Here is a 13,309-nt window from a genome sequence, read left to right as displayed (position 1 = left end):
GTATTTTTCAGTACAATTTATTGGCAGACAGTTGTACAAAGTTACAAGTTATAAAGAAGTCAAAAAACTTTCTGCCATGCGAGGACACTATTGGCATGGCAGAAGGTACTACAATAAAATATAATAGAAAATAGAAAAAAGAAAATAGAAAAAATAAAATAGAAATAGAAAAATATGTAAGAAAATTATACATTCAAAGGATGATACATTTGTAGTTTAATTTGGCGAGATGTGTTAGTCAAGTAGATTTGTAAATTCGCCCCCATAAGATGTCGCATGTTGAATTCCTGTAACAAAAGAAATATTATAATTAAAAATTTGTTATGGATTTTCTTTCTTAAAATTTTTCGTCAAATAATTAATATTCAGGTGTGCCATACAGCAAGTACCCGGCCAAAATGTTTGTTTCAATCTAAAACGTCAATTGAAAATTTTACCTATTGCGCGCCTCCTCCATTTATCCAAGAATTATCATTAAAAGAACTTTTCTTCCGAAATTTCTTTCTCATTTACTGTTGCAATCGCGTTAGATGTTAGATGCCACGAACGAAAACAGACTAAGACAGATGTGATTTTATTATTAACTGACTGAAAGATAATGTATAATATAAAACCTAAAAATAATAAGAGAACTTCCAAAGTTTAATTTACTCCATTTAAGGACGCCTCGCATTTTTTTTCGTTTCCTTGGCATAAACTGACTGAGCATTTAGCTGGTATTCCATTCCGAAATGAGTGATCAAACTGAACAGCAACGGATAAGACCCTGCTTATTTGGCACCAATTGCCTTCAATATGAAACAACTTTGATGAGAATGATGTAAAATTAATTCCTTAACATCGCTAATTTTAAATGTTATAATTTAATATTTACGTTGCACTGAACGAAGCTCTTATTTCACAACAGACCAACGGCGAAAAATTGCACGGACTTATGGGAATATCTTGAATTAATTCAAATTATTTGGCATTAACTGACTGAGCATTTGATTGCTAATTCAGGTGAATGATCTAACTGATTAGCAACAGATGAGAACCTCACCTACATCTAGCACCAATCCCATTCACATGCAACATTAAGTGATCTCAGATAAACTTCTGACAAGAAGATGTGAAGTACAAACGCTAACTTCAATGTTGAATTCTAAATGGCAATTTAATATTTACGTTGTTCTAGGCAATGCTTAAATTTCACAAGTGACCGCTGTCACAAAGAACTATTAATAACTCGGCTGGAATACTTTCATCCGTACCAGCCCTAGATGAGCTTTTCTTAAGTTAACTGAAAAAGTTTAATTAATAAACAAGTTTTTACCCTATTGCGAACGTATTAACTATTTTACCACAGCGTCTAAGTATTCAGTAAATCTCGTAATTTGATTAGAGGAAATTTAAGCGTTAAAAAATTGCGTTGGTACCTATAAATTAATACTGATCCACATATTCCGTGCATGATGGTTCTGCTGTGTGACCACCAATTTTGACTAAAAATGCACGACAGTGACCAAACGTTATGATCAGAATGACCTAACATGAGTTAACTCGATACAAACATAAATAAAGGAGTACTGGGGCAGGATAGGTATTTTTTTTAAATATGGCTATTGAAAATTTCAAAAATACACATTTATTATATATAACATGGAAAAACCATACAAAAGTTAATACAACAATAAAAAAACAACCTTACTAAAATAGCATATATAAACAAACCAGCAAAACAAATGAAATTCAACGACTGAAAATGTCTGCTAATGATCCCAATTATAACAAGCACACAACATCAAATACACAAATTAGAATTGATATCTTAATGCTTTTTAACATCTTATGGACGAGACTAAATGCAAAGTGTAATTACACGCGCTTAAGTACCACAATGAATGAAACGACGCATTTTTGCCTTTGACTTAAACCAACCTCAGCATTCGGTAGCTAATTCCGGAATGAATAGTGAAACTATAGAAATGGATTAGAACCCCGCTGTTGTATTTAGCGCAAATCACATTCAACAAAGTTATCTCATCTGTACTGACTAGTTTGAAGTTAATTGCATTACATCTTTAAGTTTAAATTTTAATAAGTTAATATTTACGTAGAACTGGATGATCTCCTAATGCCACAAAGGTGACCGGTGTCACAATGAACGATTTATAGTCATTTTAGTGGAGGCAACCGACAGCTAAGATAATTTGCGCTATTAGAGATAGAGGGCAAGAAGTAAGGATGGAGAGTAACTCTACGTCGGCATCCGCCTATTCTTAACGAAATGCGCCAAGGGCGTCCTCAGTTTATCGGCCCATCCAACGGACGGCGTACTCAAGTGCTATCCAAGAACCACCCGAAATAGGGATCGGGATACACTGAAAAATATCTCCTGTCTCCAGGATTGGAACCTGGGTTCTGGGTGGGAATCCAGCGCGATTGACTAATAGCTGGCTTGGAATGCTTTCATCAAAACCTGACCTACATAATAAACGAAAGTTTAATGCACTTCAACAAAAATTTGGAGAAATACTTTGTAATTATTTATAACTACAGTCTGGCAAAACCTGGTACATGTTATCGAAAAAAAGAACTGTTATTATGTTCTTAACGCATTACCTATTACGTGACGCAAGTGACAAAATTAAAAGTATAAAAAGCATTCAAAGATGGGGCATCCTAGTTATTACGCACACCAGCAGAATTCAAAATCTTGACATCAAATTTAATGCAAGTATAGTTCTAAATTTGGGTGGATAATTTTGGTGTATCATGACGAGTACGTATAAATACAAGAGTAAGAGTACTTGTACCACCAAGCAGATATGCAGTGCCCAGTATTTATTTAGAGATACCTAGAAGATAAATTTATATTCACCTAATTTGAAGTGGTTCCATTGAATGTCCAACAAATGACTTCGGCCCGGTATAAGTTACTAAAAATGTCTTCTTATTTCGAAATTATTAAAGCCAGTTACTCCATGGATTGGTTTAATTATGGATTAAAGATTATTTATTTTAAGGGCTTCCTTTCCTAAATTCACTGAACCTAGAACAACACCCCACTTTTCACTTTATATCCTCGGAACAGTTTCCCGTTTCCAAGGGTGGTTCAACTATTTAGGGGTATAGCAACCTGAAGGTTGTTTCACAGGTGATGGTATATTCACTCAATAATAAGCCCAACGGAGAGTGAAATTCACATCAGGGTAGGGGAGCTAGATCCTTTCCCTGTGCCAGTTATGGTCCCAGGAAGTTCTGGTAGTAAAAATATCACAGCTCGGGCAAAGCTGAGGGTGCCCATGCTTGGAGATCAAACTCGAGTGCTCCGGTCACTAACCCAATTATCTACCCCGGGACTACCAAGTCCCTCAGAGGTGATTAAGAAAAGGCAATTGACAGAGAATATGGCTCATGAAGGTCAATGGGGAGATTAACTATTACCTCATCAATTTTAAAATGGGGCACACCTAAACTCCCTTTTCCATAATGCGACAGGACAAATGAATCGATTGACGAAATCAAGAACTAAAAGCAATTTATATATTTGGTATCCAAGCAAGTTGAATCCCAATCCTGTCTTAACCTCAATTGCCTTCCATTCATGATCCCCCGCACACTGAGAAGAACTATCTAATGTATTAAGGATAAGTCGTCCCATCGAGTGAAACATGGTCGAAGGTATTTCGCATAGGAGGAACAGTGAATCGCTAATAGTTGAACTAAATATTTTATCAATATCTAACGAAATTAAACAAATTTACCTTAAATGCTCTCGTAAATTATTTTTATGAAGTACTTTCCAATTAACTGAAAGCTATGTTTAAAAAAAGCTTAAATGAGCATTCGAAAGTTTAGGTGAAATGAATAGGTGGCAGTCATATCTTATATAACAGTAGTATATTATTATAGACAGTAAATGATTAAATTGTTAAAATTAATTGATTGATTGTTAAAATTAAAATACCAGATGTAAATATTAGAAATAAAAAGGTACCAAGTCTGAAAGGTGACCTTGGGGGAAAAAATGTGTCATGCCATTGTGGCTACTTACGTACACATATACAGAGGCTTAACTAATTACGATTTAGAGAAAACAAAGTATTTCCATATTTCAGGAGTTGGACTAGCATCCTCAGCTAAAAAATGCACTTTCTAACCGTTACGATCGGAATGAGTGGACGTTAAATAAAAGGGAGCTAATTAAATACACAAATACTGGGAAAGTAAGAAGATAGCAAGAGGAAATTTAACCAATTGAACATTACTCAGATAACGTCACCATAAAAACGAACTACATCTAGAAAAAAATACAGGTACATAATATAATGTTCAAAACTTACAATAAAACATTGGAAAGAATTTCGATTGCATTCATCAAACCGAATATATTCACAGAAATAAAATCTAGATGACAGTCCCAACAAGTGCTCATTAATGGTTACGAAATTACTTCGAACACAAACCCACTCACATGTTAAATAATTTTGTATATTTTTCTAAATGGCATGGCATCATCTGCTTTAAATGAAAGCACATGCAAAGCTCTCTCAGATTGTTTTAATAAGGTCAATTGCAAGTTAACCAGGTTCCCGATCAATGTTCTAAAATGGCACATGTAAAATGAACCTGTCAACTTTCCTAAGTACCTCAGGAAAATGATTGTTAATACTTCTGAAATTTAATTATTCAACAGAATGACTTATTAAAAGAATAGGCGAACAAGCGGGATTTAAAACAAGGAAGGCTTTGAATGTAAGCTGTGCCTACATTTGACGCAATCTTTTCCCTCTTGTTCCAAGCAAAAAAAACAAGACAACACTTGAATATATTTTCACTCTTTTACGAAGCAAACCAATTGAAATAAAACCTTAAGAATAAATTTAAAACAGTACACCATTTACATCAGTTGCTATTTTGACAGGTGAAAGGTGAAAAAATGAATTTTCGTCTCGGTAGATTAATAGTAGATTTCGATTGGTGTTCAGATTTTTCCACGCATACCTATTGAATTGAAAGTTATCCAAAACATAGGGCCCCAGTACAGCTTTTGAAATATATAGGTTTAATTTAAAAATAAATGAAATGCCGTGAAAAAAAAGCCCAGTGGCTCAATTAGGTACCTCCATCCCCTATTTCTGAAATACCCCTCAAGTCGGAATTAATTACCCTCACGAGAATATTTTCTCAAAAGTCATCCAATTATTAAAAGAGTATGGCGAACAAAGTTTTAGTTTAACAAAATTACCAATCAAAATACACGAGATGAACACTTGAAACAATTGAAACTGATAGCAAAATATTTTGTGCATTCCAAATTATGAGAATTGCCTCGCAGTTAGACGGCTGAAGAAGAATTTCAACCCAAACTCCATATGATGAAAATATGACCAAGGCATACGAGTGTTTCATGATTTTAAACTACTAACTGAAATATATAGTCTAAAGATATTTCAAGTTTCCCTGAAACTATTTTTAAATCTTTTACTCTCCATTATCACTTCTATAGCATCCTTAACTAGCTGTAAATATAGATCTTTATAAAATCGAATACTGCGAATGGGCTCTCAAATAAACCGGACGTACAAATTATCTGAAGACAGCACAGCAAAAATTGGAACAGGAACTTTGTATTGTCCACTCTTAGTTTTTAAGAACTGTCGCGCGTTATTTACTCGCGTACATTTTATTTCATTTGGTATACAATAAAAGTCTACAAGAAAAACAATTAGGATGTGCGGAAAACTATTCGTAAAAATTGACTGTGGTGATATGTCCAAGTAACTATCAAACAAATATGTTAAGTTGAGGATAGAGGCTAAAATTACACAACTTGTAATCGAGCGAAATAATATTTGCAAACTTCCCGTGCATCGATATCACGTTAATTTAAAAATTAAAATAGGCGAACAATAAAGTAACAAATTCATTTAAAAATTATAAGGGAAAAAAATCCTCATGAAGACGCCATGCAACAGTCTACAATGAACTTTTAAATTACTCTTATGCCTTTAAAAAAAATTCTTATTTGAAACTAGTAGAAGTGACCACTAGATAGATTTATTCGGTTATTGTAACCCCCAAGCTGAAAAATATATCGAGTAACGATCTCTCCATCTTGATATACGTTCCACTTTTCATTTTATGGAGTACCCTGCAAGCAAGAGTCAGCGGCAGGGGTGATTCAACACCTGCCATGCAACAACATAAATAGGTATTTCTTAATATTTAGTTATATGTGTAAGTAAGTGTGCTTCTAGATTTTCGTATACTTTCCTGAAATGTGCGAAATATTTCTAAAAATAAAAGAAAATTAAAGCAGATTGAAGTAAATTTCAACTTTTAAACTTAAAATGAAAGAGGCACAACTGCTGAAGGCATACATTTGATTCCTGAAAAATCTAATTCTTTTAATTCAAATACTTTCCGTAAGTTAAACGTGCCTCCAGTTACAGGCAGATTTCACTTCTGAATAGGTTAAGGAAAAATGCAACTATAAACCGACATGAGCTGACGACGACATGGATATAGGATCCGAATGATTTATTATCGAAGTTCCATCAGAGAATGTGTGCAGATAACAGATCTTGTGTAAGATAACATTTCAAACAACTTCGCCACATTTCTTTCTAGATTCTTACTCGACAGAACACGCAGAAATATACCCATATTATATGTGATCGCCCCGTAAGCGCAGAGCTATTTTTTTATAGTTCCTTGAAAACTTATCGCTTACGTTGCATTAAGTTTCAGAAAAGTGCACTCTTGCGAAACTCGGCTATTAGGGTTCTGCCAAGAAATGTCGAACTATGGATGCGGTAATAAAAGTGGATGCTATAATATTCGATCGGTCAAAAGACAAAGTCAAACGAAGAGTGATTGACGCTTGAGGAGTGATGCCGTGGGTCAAACATTTCATTAATGGTCGATCATAAAGGGTCAAATTAGGAGAAGTGTATTCTGAAAAAACGAGGGTAACATCGGGCGTCCCACAAGGTATTGTACTTGGCCCACTTGTTTTTGATCTATATAAATTATCATTGGGAAAAACTTTAACCTCAAATAAGACTTTTAGCGGGCGACTGCATCATCTACAGGAAAGTCCAGAAAAACAGCAACCGCGAAGTACTGCAAAGGGACGTAAATAAAATGGCTGATTGAGTGACAAATAATGTGATAGCAAATGCAAATCCATCACTTTAAGTAACAAGGTAAATTGAACCAATAAGGACTATAAATTCTCGGAAAATGTCATTCCTAGAAGTGATAGCTGTAAATACTTTTTTATTTAACCAAGGATATACGGTGGGGGCGGAACGTAGACTACATAGTTGAGAAAACTTACAAAAAACTGCATTGGGTGATGAGAAACTAGGGAGTATTAGAGCAACTAAGGAAATGGCGCATAAGACTTTCGTAAGACCAACTTTTGAGTACCTATCACTTCTATGGGACCCACATGATGAGCATATAGTATTACAAAACTGGAGAAGGTCCAAAGAAAGGCCGCCATATATGTACTGGGGAAGCATAGTTGGATGGAGAGAGTGGCTGAAATGTTAAAAACGCTGGGAACCTTTACAAGATAGATGAAACAAAAGCAGACTGACAAGGAAAAAGAAGAGATATGAGAGGCAACAATATAAAAACAAAGTTAAGGAGTACATTGAGTGTAAACAGTAAAACATACAGGATACGTCAGTGAATAACTGATCAAAGCACTTTTCCACTTGATAAAATTTTTATATTTTACGACCGGATTTCGATGTATTACATCATCATCAGGCCCTGATGGTGATGTAATACATCGAAACCCGGTCGTAAAATATAAAAATTTTATCAAGTGGAAAAGAGCTTCGATCGGTTATTCGTTATGTTCGCCTTCTACCACATCACGCCTGAAGCTACTCAATTTGAGGATATGTCAGGTTTGATAAAAATTATTGCCTCAATTTACTCAGGTCTGTGTTTACTATTCCCGCTGATTCCCTCTCGAATACACTGTTTCCAATTTTATATTATGCACCTCCTTTCAAATATGCTAATCTTCGAATTCTCGACGACGGATGTAAGATACGAGTTAAAATACAACAGTACGAAATACAGGTTTACAAAAATTTAGATATGTTGCGAAATGCCATTAAAGCATCGGTAGGGATACGCGGTGGCCAGCAATTATTTAGTGAAAGTATACTTATAACATTTACTTTCGGCTAGTTAAAAGTACTTCTAAAAATCTCAGGTTTAGTAACCATAAATAAGAATGCTACTCTAAATCTTGTCGCGCCTCGAGAAAAACTCGTTTTGACCTTCAAGATAGCCTGGAGTAATCAACGCCATTCATTTACAGCTACTTTTTGCCTAAATAGCTGCTTTCAATGATCATTCGGAAACGTCTGTTGAAGCAGCGGATAACGTTTCACTTACTAACCTTTCAATGAGTCAGGAATTCGTCCTATCTGGGGCGAAAGCCCATACTATTTGCATTTCCAGTTCACTGTAACAACTTTATAAATAAAAAGTTGTGCTCTCTGACACTTAAGATGTTAGTTTTAGTAAAATATGGGCCTTTCTACGCAAAATCAATAAAGAAATTGCGACATTCATAGATCCTTATAAATTGTGAAAATTACAGCTTTGGAGAAAATTGAAAATTAAATTAAACTGGATATCTCCGACGCCTTTCAAGCTGCTTCATTCCAATCTTTCCTAAAATTTCTTCAGTCCTAACTTCAATCTCCTCCTAAAATACGGCCGCTAAAATTGAAATCCCTCCTGAAGTAATCAACGGAAAAATAGTTTCTAGCTACATTAAGAAGTTGACGAAACTGTGCATTAAGCAATATTAGAGTGGATCAAACTTTTATAAGTTACAAAAAATGTACTACTACTACATTTTATTTAACTTTTCAATGCTGTCGAAAAACTAACGCTGAGGTGGTTTTAATCTACTGATATACGAAGTTATGCAAGTCTACCATGTACACATCAAATAGGTAGACTTCAAGCCAGAAATATAAATACCAAAATAAAATTAAAAAAATAAATTTATGAACTAATAAAGATTAAAGTATTAAAACAAAATTATGAAAACGAAAGAAAATATACAAAATTAAAATATAAAAGTAGAAAATTTAGAAATAAAAAAATAGAAATAATGAAGTAAAAAATTAAGAGAAGTATTGACCAATTCAGAGAGCTAATTGGCGTATGAAAAATTATAAATGTGACACTTCAACTAACTTTTCGAAGATCCAAGGTCCAGCTAGGAGAGTTTAGGTCTTTGATGACATTTTGCCGATGAGCTGATTTCCAGAGCACGAGTCTTGCTTTCTTCCCTCATCCGTAGCCTTCGCTCTCGTCCTATCTAAAGCTGTCCAGCGAGCTCGAGAATCCTTTCGTTGGAAGGGCGAAATTGGGCGAAGAGTCTTAGAATATTCCAAAGATTAAAATAAATCTAAGGGTAACATCACGCCGTTACCAACTAACTGCTACAGCATCAAGTTTCTTGAGCCCATTTGAAATTTAGCGCCGCTTCAGCAGAGAAACTACCTTATTAGAGGATAGAAAATTTAAAAGCTTAGTATTCACAAAGATAATTTAAATTTAAATTAAAATTACAAAACAAAATAGAAAATAGCACAATAAAAATTCTTAATGTCTGTATTAATTATTAAGAAAGGTTTTACTCAGGAATTACTCATTTAAGTACAACATGATAATGAGAGGATTACCGGAATGAAATTTCTAAAAACTTCGAATATCATGATGCTGAAACTATATACGAAACCACACAACTAATGTCATTAGTTTCTAATTAAGTATTGATTATGAAAGCCAATCAATTGACTTCACCGATAAATTATTTATAAATCTTAAAAATACAATGATAGCGAACAAAAAGTTATAAATGAAGCACGGCATGTCTGCTTTCGGCATTCCTAACGGAGCATAATACCGTTAAATACACAACACGGGACTGGAAGGAACACATTGAAAAATTCGAGACATCGGTATTTTTAAACTTCAACCCTTAACATCTATGGAAGAAGTAGACAATTTCTGTCGTCATGGTAAATCCAGAAAATGAAACTTGCACGAAAAATTTAAGGCAGAATTCGATCTAGCAATGCCGAGAGAACGCGCGATGCCTACTACTAATTCATAGGATCCAAAACTTAATAGCGACTGAGTACTGAAATTGCACAATTTGCTATCGCTATGTTTTTAAAGCCAACCATTGAGAAGAAATTAAGTTACTCCTCGGAGTAGTAGAGATAAGCGACAACAAGGACTCCTCGCAGATCAGCTGATGGCAGGAGATCATTCGCTCCACATCCAAAGCGTCTCTTATCACGATTTGATGAAATGGCGGTTCGACGAAGCATTATTCCACTGTCTGTTAAATTTAGTCACGTCTTTGCAAGTCCAAGATTGGTAGCAACCCAAGAGGCAGTACAAAATTTCCCAAGAATTCCCCTCTTAGATATCACTTACACCAAGTGGATGCCTCGTCCATAGCCTTTTACTGCGCCCGGCCTGTGACGAGGAGACAGCAGAAAAAACAAACCCAGTAAAATTATGCAAGGAAACTCCCTAATTTCGTTAATTATCCTTTTTAGTACAATCACGCCATAAAAATTCGCAAGGTAAAACGATTTTTTTCTCAAACTACCCATAGCTTTAACAATTATGAAAGTTTTTACATTGGAATAATTCTTTAAAGCATGACAGCTTAAATAAGTTTCGTTAAACATCAAATGAAATATCCGCCATTTAAAACTCATTTAAACTGTGACAAATCACGCCAACAAAATTCTGAAGCACTTCAGTAACGAATATTTGGGTATTAAATAATTTCACAATTCAGACGATAGTCATGTGAAATCTAACGATGATATTTAGAACGAACGCACAACGATGCTTGCCATTAATTTACAAACATCTCTAACTTCGCATATATAATCAAAATTAAAATAAATTGGAAGGGAGTGACTTAGATATGAACCATCAGTTAGGCAAGCACAATGGACAAAAGTTCCCTAAATGTAATTATGGCAACACGAATTTTTTCTATCTTCATTATTACATAATCAACACGAATTCGTAGGCGGAAGTTAAAGCAGTGATAGTCAAGTTAACATTATGAGGAAAATATTTGGCAAGTAGCATAGCAATATCCAAGAGGGCTTGCGGACGTGGATTTGAATATTACATAAAAGCCATCAGATATACAAGTGGAAATATAAAATTCTAAATCTACGCAGTAAATAATTAGTCTATCAAATAAGTTATTTCGTTACGCTAATTCAGAGGCGGAATTCATCCGATAATCTACTGAGCGAGCAAGCGATGCCCATCCTCGGAATAGAGTCTGCATTTAGGGCTAAAAACTGAACATTAATCCAGTTAATGAATCTTGAAATTTGAAAAATTCCACAAAAGGCTAACAAAGCGCAGAAATTGTGTTACCTTTCCGGAGTAAGTATACACTGGGATCGGGAAAATCATCTCGCCGATCAGCTGATCACAAAAGAGATTGTCTTCCCACTTCGAAGCGTGCCTCTCGATTTGATGGAATGGAAATGTGATGCATCCTTCCACACTGGAAGTTTTCAGGAACGAAGTAATACGATCAGCAGGCTGAAGTTGAAGCGTGAGAGGAGAAAGGATAAGTTTTGGGAAAAAATAATTGGTTGATTAAGTCTAAGATTTAGTAATTATCATCGTCAAATTATCAAAGTCGCTAAGTGAACCGGAACTGACATATTAAAACGTCAAAAGGAACTGAATTTTTAACTTTAAGGAAGGCTCAGTCTTAAAACTAGTAATTGGACGCTTAAAACTCACCCAGAGATTCATCAATGCTCTGAACAGTAGAAATCGCACTACGCTGGAACATGTCTCCCATGAAACTTAGCTCTCTCTCCAATTACGACATCACTACTTCGGGTGCACTGAAAAAAATCAAGTCGGATCAAAACTAATAAGTTAAGCCACTTATACTTAAATATGAGATCAATTCGTATTCACCATTTTTTTTAGAACGTTCTTGTTAGGCACGTGAAATTTGAGCGCAAAAATAATTACCGGATAAAAACTTACTAAATTCGCTTATTCCAACGCATTTCCACGAATTTCGAGCATACCTTTAATGAAATCACAGGGAACTTAGTTCGCCCAAGTAAAATATGACGTCATGACAGTGCCGGCACTCTAAAAGGGAAGAACAGAGGTCTTCGGTATCGTCCGGTCAAAGCTCGCCTTTCACAAATTTCGAGTGTGAAGTGCCGCGAAGCCTTGACTCATTTACGCCATTATGCATATAAAAATGTATCCTTGCAAACGTGAACCAGTATTATTACGACATTAAGTACCCCAGAACAGATAAAGACAGATTACGAAAGAAATTAAAGAAGCTCAGGGTAGAACTCAACGATCGTGGAAAATGCGTTTTAACAATTTAATTCGTATATTAAAGTAAGCTTCTTAGTAATATGACTGATAATTAAGAATGAATGGCCACTTACTTGATTCAATCCAGACTAGAGTGATCTTCCGTCGCTCTCGCAACGTTGTTTGCGCCTGACAGGCGTTCCCCCTTCTAAGAGCACACCTGAAGCAAACAGATCTCAAAGAAAGTCTCCGTAGAACTAAGTTCTCGCCCAGGGCATGAAGAGTGAAGGAGGGGGGGAGTGGTTCCGCGGGACGCAAGGGATTGGTGGGCGAAGATAGGAGAAGGGGGCCAAGGGAGAGTTTTGAGCTGACGTTAGGAAGGGTGTTGAATGGAGGGAAGAGTGAGGGGGGATTTTAGACATGGGTAGGGGAGGATAGAGATAGGTGGGGGGTCTAATGGAATATCCATATTTTGGTTGAAAGAGGGAAAGGGGGGGGGTCGACGAAAGAATATCGTAGACTGCTGAACATAAAATGCAGCTAAACATGCCATGCTTATGGCATGGACATAAAATGAGGCAATGATTTGTTCATTGAACTACATATGAAAGACAAACATCTGGCAAAAATAAAGTATATTACGACATTGATTGGAGCACAATGTTCTTGTTTGAGGTGTGTACAGTTACTGGTGCGCAAGGCAAACCAAAAATCATTTTTTTACTATAAAATAGACGCGCGCGAGAGGAGAAATGTATTGATAGCAATAAAAACTAAACGGTCACGAAATAAGTTTTTGCCGTAAGACATAAAACCAATGACCGCTGAAGAGGATGAAGAAGACTAATAAATCTTTGACAGCATTATTCATAGTACAAGCGTCTTGTAAGGTATTAACACTGAAAGATTAAATATTTCCAAGTATTGT

The 13,309-nt window shown here is 35.4% G+C and overlaps 1 long non-coding RNA gene across 1 annotated transcript; it reads right to left on the bottom strand.

Moving 5' to 3' along the window:
* Positions 1-209: 209 nt before the first annotated feature.
* LOC139690983 (uncharacterized) lies at positions 210-11,901 on the bottom strand. Its single transcript, XR_011701548.1, has 4 exons — positions 11,836-11,901; positions 11,458-11,628; positions 9,229-9,537; positions 210-287 (listed from the first exon to the last, which is right to left on the bottom strand). It is a non-coding gene; the product is annotated as an uncharacterized lncRNA (long non-coding RNA).
* Positions 11,902-13,309: the final 1,408 nt, after the last annotated feature.

Source organism: Hetaerina americana, unplaced genomic scaffold (assembly GCF_022747635.1).
Source record: "Hetaerina americana unplaced genomic scaffold, ioHetAmer1.1.p SCAF_3, whole genome shotgun sequence".
NCBI lineage: Eukaryota > Metazoa > Arthropoda > Insecta > Odonata > Calopterygidae > Hetaerina > Hetaerina americana.
This window is presented reverse-complemented; position numbering and strand designations above follow the sequence as displayed.